The sequence below is a fragment of the Macaca mulatta genome, chromosome 11 (assembly GCF_049350105.2).
Source record: "Macaca mulatta isolate MMU2019108-1 chromosome 11, T2T-MMU8v2.0, whole genome shotgun sequence".
In the NCBI taxonomy this organism is placed as follows: domain Eukaryota; kingdom Metazoa; phylum Chordata; class Mammalia; order Primates; family Cercopithecidae; genus Macaca; species Macaca mulatta.
This window is the reverse complement of record NC_133416.1, coordinates 140,370,569-140,378,379: the sequence shown is the minus strand read 5'-3', so window position 1 is coordinate 140,378,379 and position 7,811 is coordinate 140,370,569. Positions and strand designations below refer to the sequence as shown.

At 49.5% G+C, this 7,811-nt stretch overlaps 1 protein-coding gene and 1 pseudogene across 1 annotated transcript in view; both read right to left on the bottom strand.

Moving 5' to 3' along the window:
* The window catches only part of ZNF268 (zinc finger protein 268), a 277,188-nt gene that overhangs the window by 168,976 nt on the left and 100,401 nt on the right, over positions 1 to 7,811 (bottom strand). The gene's annotated exons all lie outside the window — the stretch shown is intronic.
* LOC106992524 (protein tyrosine phosphatase type IVA 2 pseudogene) lies at positions 104 to 634 on the bottom strand (annotated as a pseudogene).

Genomic DNA, 7,811 nt, shown 5'->3' with positions numbered 1-7,811 from the left:
TTTGTTTGCATTTTTCCAGCCACTGGGAGAGTGGCTGAGTACTGAGCCTATCACTACTTGGATCATACAGTTAAGACTCCAGATTCACGCTTCCAAGTACTAAGAGTTCCTCTAAAGTGCCACAATCAAGCCGGCCTTCATTTACATTTCTACTGAACATGGCAATGCCCACCGGTATCTCTGAAGTGTAATTGCATCTTAGGTTGGCATTTCTCCAAGTAAAGCAGCTGTTTGGAATTGAATGCTCCCCTTCTTTTTTGTCTTATAAACTGAACTGCATCTTCATGCTTAATTCCATATTCAGTCAAAGCAAGTGCCACCAGCACAGGTGCCCTTCCCAATCCCACAACACAATGCACTGCCATGCAGCAATCTGGCTTTTCATGCCATTTGGTGTTTAACAGGTTTAGCCAATCATCTGCTATCTGATTAGGTGGTGGAGCTTCATCGTCAAATGACCAATCTAAAATGTGGATTCCTTGTTTTTCAACTGGAGCTTTACCAAATGTAGCATCACAAACTCAAACCAAAAGTGTCACTCCACACTTCTCACATTCCTCTGTGAACCTGTTGCAGTGGCACTGGTAGACTTGTGGGTTATGAGAAAATGCATGTTCCTGTAGATCTCCACAGGGGCTGGACAGTCAGTCCATTTTGGCAAAGAAAAAGTGTGAGCATGTGTGTAATGGGGAAAGTGAAAAGAAATTAATAAATCTTGAAATGTTTCACAGCAGAAAACTTTTTAATCTTTTATTTTTAGATCACTAGACTGCCTATTATTGATCAGTGTTTTTTTCGACTTAACTTGTCTATTCCTTATGAAGCTACTATCTTCAAGATAAGCAGAATTATTCAGAACCCACTGGAATCCAACCTCAATTTAGGCCTCAATTTCTGCAAATGGACACCTCCGGACTCCAAAAAATCCAACGACATACAAAGCTTAAGCAGCCCTTATTACCTTCAGTTCAAGTTAAAAGTGTAGGTCACTTTCCACTTGTGCTTACTTGATGCTTAATTTTACTGGAATCGCTAAAAGAAATATACTTGCGGCCAGGCCCGGTGGCTCAAGCCTGCAATCCCAGCACTTTGGGAGGCCGAGACGGGTGGATGATGAGATCAGGAGATTGAGACCATCCTGGCTAACATGGTGAAACCCCGTCTCTACTAAAAAATACAAAAAACTAGCTGGGCGAGGTGGCGGGCGCCTGTAGTCCCAGTTACTCGGGAGGCTGAGGCAGGAGAATGGCATGAACCCGGGAGGGGGAGCTTGCAGTGAGCTGAGATCTGGCCACTGCACTCCAGCCTGGGCGACAGAGCGAGACTCCGTCGCAAAAAAAAAAAAAAAAAAAAAAAAAAAGAAAAAGAAATACACTTGCAATTTTTTTAAAAGGTATCTATTTCTGAGGCCAGTCTTGGTATCTCGAGTTTTCAAGGCAGTGTTGATGACAGCACGTAGAACCTCAAAGCTCATTTGTCGGTGAAAATGCTGTGCTCAGCCTGGCAGAAATCTGCTACCACACTCAGAGTCACCATAAATGTGCAACATCACAAAACAGTGCTGGTGTGCTGGGGACTGGGCTGCCCCAGCCTCTGCACACAACACCTGGCCTGGTGGATCCAGAGTTAGTCTTGCTGCCCAGCTGCCACTCTAGCCACTCCCTAGACACAATTTTAAATTGTCAGATATACCTTTAGTAAAGCTGAAAACACAATTCCAGAGGAATTAAAAGAAGGAAAATTTTCTATTTATTAAACAGCATAAAGATAACAAAATTGATGAATGTATGGTTTGAAAAGAAACCTCAGACAAAACTTAAGATTATGCAAGCATAAATATTGAGAAGTTATTAACAGACAGAAGCTGGCAGTGCATTGCAAAAATATCACAACCCTGAGGACCAAATACAGCCCAAATGGAATGGACCCTTCTGAAGTTCTCCTGGTAACCCATTCATTCATAAAGTTAAAAGGAGTCAAGCCCTGGGTTCATCAATCACCAGTAAAGATTGTTCCTGTCCACTGCACTCCAGCCTGGGTGACAGAGCAAGACCCCATCTCCAATAAAAAAGTAGTATCTGATAATATTTAAAACTCTCCTCAGCCCCTCATTACACAGGTCACACTTACCACAGACAACAGGAAGCAGTAGGGCCAAGTCATCCAAACCCCAAATGGCTGTAGAAGCCCACAACTAATTTCTCCACCCAGGAATACACTTGTGAACCCCTAACTGATCTTCAGGTACTTTTCAGGAAAAAAAAAAAAAAAAAGTGCAAGGGCTCTTGGATCTCCAGATAAAGGAAAAGCCATTTATCCATATTTTCATTCCTTTTAGAGTCTAAAACCAGCCTCTGCCTGATCAAACTAGAGGGCCAGAAGCAGATGGCAGCTGAAGGAAACAGCTCACTCAAGATGCCAACCAGGCCTCTGTTAATGCCATCACGGATAAGATCTATTTCTGAGGGTCTAATTAAGTTAGGAACTATAGTTGTATGTATGTTGGGATTCGTTTTCCTTCTTGTCAATGTACAGATGGAGCAGAGCTATCTTGTATGTCAGTAGCCCCACTCATGCATTCTTGGTACTCAGACCTGCGCGCCTTGGAAGCATGAAGTAGCTAGAATGGTCATCACCCCACTTCCCTCAAGATTGAGGAGTGCACAAAAAGGGGGGTACCTGTAACTGTGGGACCAGCTCAAACAAATTAACCATTTCTTAAGTTGTTGCAGGTAAATACAGAGCCAAAATTGCCTTGGCACATGCAATGCAAAAAGCTTTAAATTCTGATTGTTACCATCACCAGCCTGGCAGGCCAGCTGTATTGGCATCATCTGGGTCTAGCTGGAAATGCCATAAAAACTTGACCCACCTCGGCCAGGCGCGGTGGCTCACACCTGTAATCCCAGCACTTTGGGAGGCCAAGGCGGGTGAATCACGAAGTCAGGAGCTCGAGACCATCCTGGCTAACACAGTGAAACCCCGTCTCTACTAAAAAATACAAAAAAGTTAGCCAGACATGGTGGCGGGCGCCTGTAGTCCCAGCTACTCGGGAGGCTGAGGCAGGAGAGTGTGAACCCGGGAGGTGGAGCTTGCAGTGAGCCGAGATCGCGCCACCGCACTCCAGGCTGGGCGACAGAGTGAGACTCCGTCTCAAAAAAAAAAAAAAACAACAACACTTGACCCACCCCCTAATCACAGAGACAGATTTGAGCATTGCCTCCTGTCTCCTTGCCAGTTGACTTGGTATAAAGCTTTTTTTTTCCTCCAAAGAGGGAACCATAATGTTGGCTTCTGCGGGTGTCATAAAGTAAGCCTATTGCTCAGTAACAAACATATCTTTCCATTTTTTAGTTTTTCTTTTTACTTTTTTTTTTACTTTTTTTTTTTTTTTTGAGACGGAGTCTCGCTCTGTCGCCCAGGCTGGAGTGCAGTGGCCGGATCTCAGCTCACTGCAAGCTCCGCCTCCCGGGTTCCCGCCATTCTCCTGCCTCCGCCTCCCAAGTAGCTGGGACTACAGGCGCCGCCACCGCGCCCAGCTAATTTTTTTGAATGTTTAGTAGAGACGGGGTTTCACCGTGTTAGCCAAGATGCTCTCAATCTCCTGACTTCGTGATCCACCCGTCTCGGCCTCCCAAAGTGCTGGGATTACAGGCATCAGCCACCGCGCCCGGCCCATTTTTTAGTTTTTCTTTTACAAACTTTAAAATATTATTAGGCCGGGCGCGGTGGCTCAAGCCTGTAATCCCAGCACTTTGGGAGGCCGAGGCGGGCGGATCATGAGGTCAGGAGATCGAGACCATCCTGGCTAACCCGGTGAAACCCCGTCTCTACTAAAATACAAAAAAACTAGCCGGGCGCGGTGGCGGCGCCTGTAGTCCCAGCTACTCGGGAGGCTGAGGCAGGAGAACGGCGTGAACCCGGGAGGCGGAGCTTGCAGTGAGCCGAGATCCGGCCACTGCACTACAGTCTGGGCGACAGAGCGAGACTCCGTCTCAAAAAAAAAAAAAAAAACATTATTGTATTCATAATTTCTCAGTTTATATGTGGTTTTTAGAAGATTTATTCCCAGACAGTTCTCATTTTAAATTTAACATTTTATAAGATATATTTCTAAGTAGCTTATCATTTCTATTGCTATAATGAATATGAGGGTTTTTTATAACATTTTTTATTTGTTTGTTCGTTTGTTTTTGAGATGGAGTCTCGCTCTATCACCCAGGCTGGAGTGCAATGGCACGATCCTGGCTCACTGCAACCTCCACCTCCAAGGTTCAAGCGATTCTTCTGTCTCACCCTCCCAAGTAGCTGGGATTATAGGTGCTCGCCACCAAGCCTGGCTAATTTTTTTGGTAGTTTTGTAGAGACGGGGTTTCACCATGTTGGCCAGGCTGGTTTTGAACTCCTGACCTCAGGTTATCCACCCGCCTCAGCCTCCCAAAGTGCTGGAATTACAGGCGTGAGCTGCCACACCCAGCCTATAGTGTTGTCTTATTGGATGTTGGTAGAGTCACGGACTGAATGTGCCCCTTAAGTCATATGAAGCCCTAACCCCCGGTGTTGCTGTATTGGGAAGTGGAATCTCTAAGAAAATAATTAAGGCTAAATAAGGTCATGAGAGGCCAGGAGTGGTGGCTCATGCCTGTAATCCCAGCACTTTGGGAGACCAAGGCAGGTGGATTACCTGAGCTCAGGAGTTCGAGACCAGCCTGGCCAACATGGTGAAACCCTGTCTCTACTAAAAATACAAAAATTAGTGGGCGTGGTGGTGGATGCCTGTAATCCCAGCTCGGGAGGCTGAGGCAGGAGAATTGCTTGAACCTGGGAGGCAGAGGTTGCAGTCAGCCAGTTGCGCCATTGCACTCCAGCCTGGGCAACAAGAGTGAAACTGTCTCAAAAAAAAAAAAAAAAAAAAGATGTTATGGGATCTTTGGGGTGTCACTTTTCTTGTCAGAAACCTCTGTGGCCGGTGGCACCTTTGCTCGAGTTTTGCTCAGGCCCGCTGGGCTCATTCTGCCCCCTTGGCCTAGCACGTTGTGCTGAGCTCACACTACCAGCCCAGATCCCACACCTCTAAGGGAGACTGTGAGGCAGGCGTGGAGCAGCAAGGGGTGTGTGAGCAAGCATGGGATTCAGCCACTGCATAGACATGCTGGCTGCTGCTGTGGGGCAGGCAGCTCCAGGTGCTGGCATGAGTGTCAGCTCTCTGTGGGGCTGTGGCTGGACTCGGCGCACCACAAGCAGCTTCCATGGCTGGCACTGGAGAATGCGGTGTTGTCCCGCGGTGTTTAGCTCTTGGCACAGAGGGTAGCTCCTCTCTGCAGCTGGTTGTCCTGACGAGGGCTCAGCTCTCAGCGGAGAGGAGGCCCTAAAGTGAGTGGCCCCTCTCTGCAGGCAGATGGTCCCACTGTCTGTTCACCTCTGGCTGAGCCTGGGGCTTGTACCGGTCTGAGAGAGAAGGAAGTGCTTGCCGATTGGTTCATGGGCGGCCATGAACCGTAAGTTCCCACCCCGGGTTCGTGGGACTGGCATCCTGGCCCCCCAGTCTTCAGGCCTTCCTTGGACTGCAGCTGGGGCCTCACCAGGGACCCGCCCCCTTCCTCCCAGAAGCCTGTCTCCTGTCACTGTGCGCTCAGGCTGCTTGCACCAAGGGGCACCTGTAGGCCAGCGCCGAGCTGCCCTCAGGCCCGCCTTGGCCTCCCCGTTGCAATCTTTGGCACCCGAAGTCTGGCGGGTCTGAGGCGGCAGGAGGCTGGTGTGTCAGTTCCGCCCTGAGCATGTGCAAACCCGGCTGGGCTGTGTCTGTGCCTGAGCTCAACTCCAACCGCGCTCCAAGATTAGGCTGGGTGCTGGGAGCAGGAAGAGGCCAGGCAAGGCCAGGCAGCAGGAGGAGATACCCCCGAGCCTGTCGGGGGAGGGGTCCTACCCGGGCCTCAGGGTGCAGAGTTCAGAGATGCCCGGGTCCTGCGCCTGGAGAGCAGGGCTCTGGCCTGCTTTGTGCAATGGGCGGGCAGCCCTGGCCGCAGCCTCCTGGCAGCCTGGGGTGGGGGCTCCAGGTCCTCATTGGGCCCCTCTCTGCCTGCCCCTCTCTGCCCGATCACGGGTGGCCCAGCCTGGCCCTATCGCAGTGGCTTCCAGGGCAGCAGGCTCTGGAGGGCTCCTGCTTGTCCCTGGCTCCTGCCAGCTCCGTGCAGCATCCTCTCGGGTCCAGCTCTGCCTCCTCCCCGTGCCCTCCCGGCAGTGGCGGCGGGTGAGAGCAGCCACGGGGGACCAGGGGCCGGGAGCGGGTACCACGCAGCCACACAAGGGTGAAGGCAGCGCATCAGCTGCCTCTGGGACACAGGGCGGGAGACCCACTGCTGCCCCCACAGCCGCTCCTGCCGCTGCTGCCGGCCCGATGGCAGTGGCCACTCTGGATAGCCTGCCGCTGCCATCAGAGAACACACACTCGCTCTCTGAGCTCCCACTGAGGAAAGGCCGTGTGAAGACAGTGAGAAGGTAGCCATCTGTAAGTCAGGGAGACAGCCCCAACCAGAAACCCATCATGCTAAGCCTGGGCGACATAGCAAGACCTGTCTTAAAACATAAAAATAAATTGGCCAGGTGGGATGGTGGTTGCCTATAGTCCCAACTACTTGGGAGGCTGAGGCAGGAGGATCACCTGAGTCCAGGAGTTCGAGGCTGCAGTGAGCTATGATTGCAGCGTTGCTCTCCAGCCTAGGAAACGGGGTGAAACCCCATCTCTTAAAACACTAATGAATACAAACTTTTTAAAAGAAACGTATCTTGCTGACACACTGATTGCAAACTTGTAGCCTCCAGAATTGTGAGAAAATAAATTGTTGTTTAAGCCACCCAGTCTGTAATAGTTTCTTCTAGCAGGCTGCGTAGACTAAGATGAACAGTAAACAGCAACAGTATTAATACGTACCTTGGAACAATGCTGAAGTCACTTCTTCGATCTGTATTAGTCAGACAGACAGAACCAATAGGCTAGAGAGGTAGACGAACAGATGTGTGGGAGGGGATTCACCATGGAAATTGGCTCGTGGGATTACAGAAGGTGATTAGTGTCCTTATAAGAAGTCCCACAAATGTGCAATTGCAAGCTGGAAAATCTGAGAAGCTGGTAGAGTGGCTCAGTCCAAGTACCAAGGCCTCAAAACCGGGGAAGCCAGGGTCTTAACTCTCAGCTGGAGGCTGAAGGCCCGGGGACCCCGGGTTCTGATGTTGAAGGGCAGAAGAAGATGGTGTCTCCGCTCCAGGAGACAGTGAAATCACCTCTTATCAGCCTTTTTCTTCTGTCTGGGCCCTCAACAGATTGGACAGTGCCCGTTCTCACTGGGTGAGGGTGGATCTTCCTTACTCTACTGATTCAAACGCCAGTCTCCTCTGGAAAAGCCCCACAGGCATACCCAGAAATAATATTTTGCCAGCTATCTGGGTATCCTTTAATCCAGTCAAACTGACACCTAACATTAATCATCACAAGATCTTGCTTGCAAACAACCAAAAATATTTCTTTCTTTCCAGTCCAATATACCTCTTAATCTTCATTCCTTGTCTTACCACTAACATGAGACCACCACTTCTGTTGTCCTTCCCAGCTTCTCCCCAACCTCCCCTTTTCCCTAGTTTATGACAAGAGAGAAGGGGGAAAGCAGAAAGTTGGAAAGAAACAGAAGATAAATAGCTAGACAACCTTGGCACCACCACCTGGCCCTGGTGGTTAAAATAATAATAATATTAACCCCAGACCAAAACTACTTGTGTTATCTGTAAATTCCAGATATTGTAGGAGAAAGCACCGT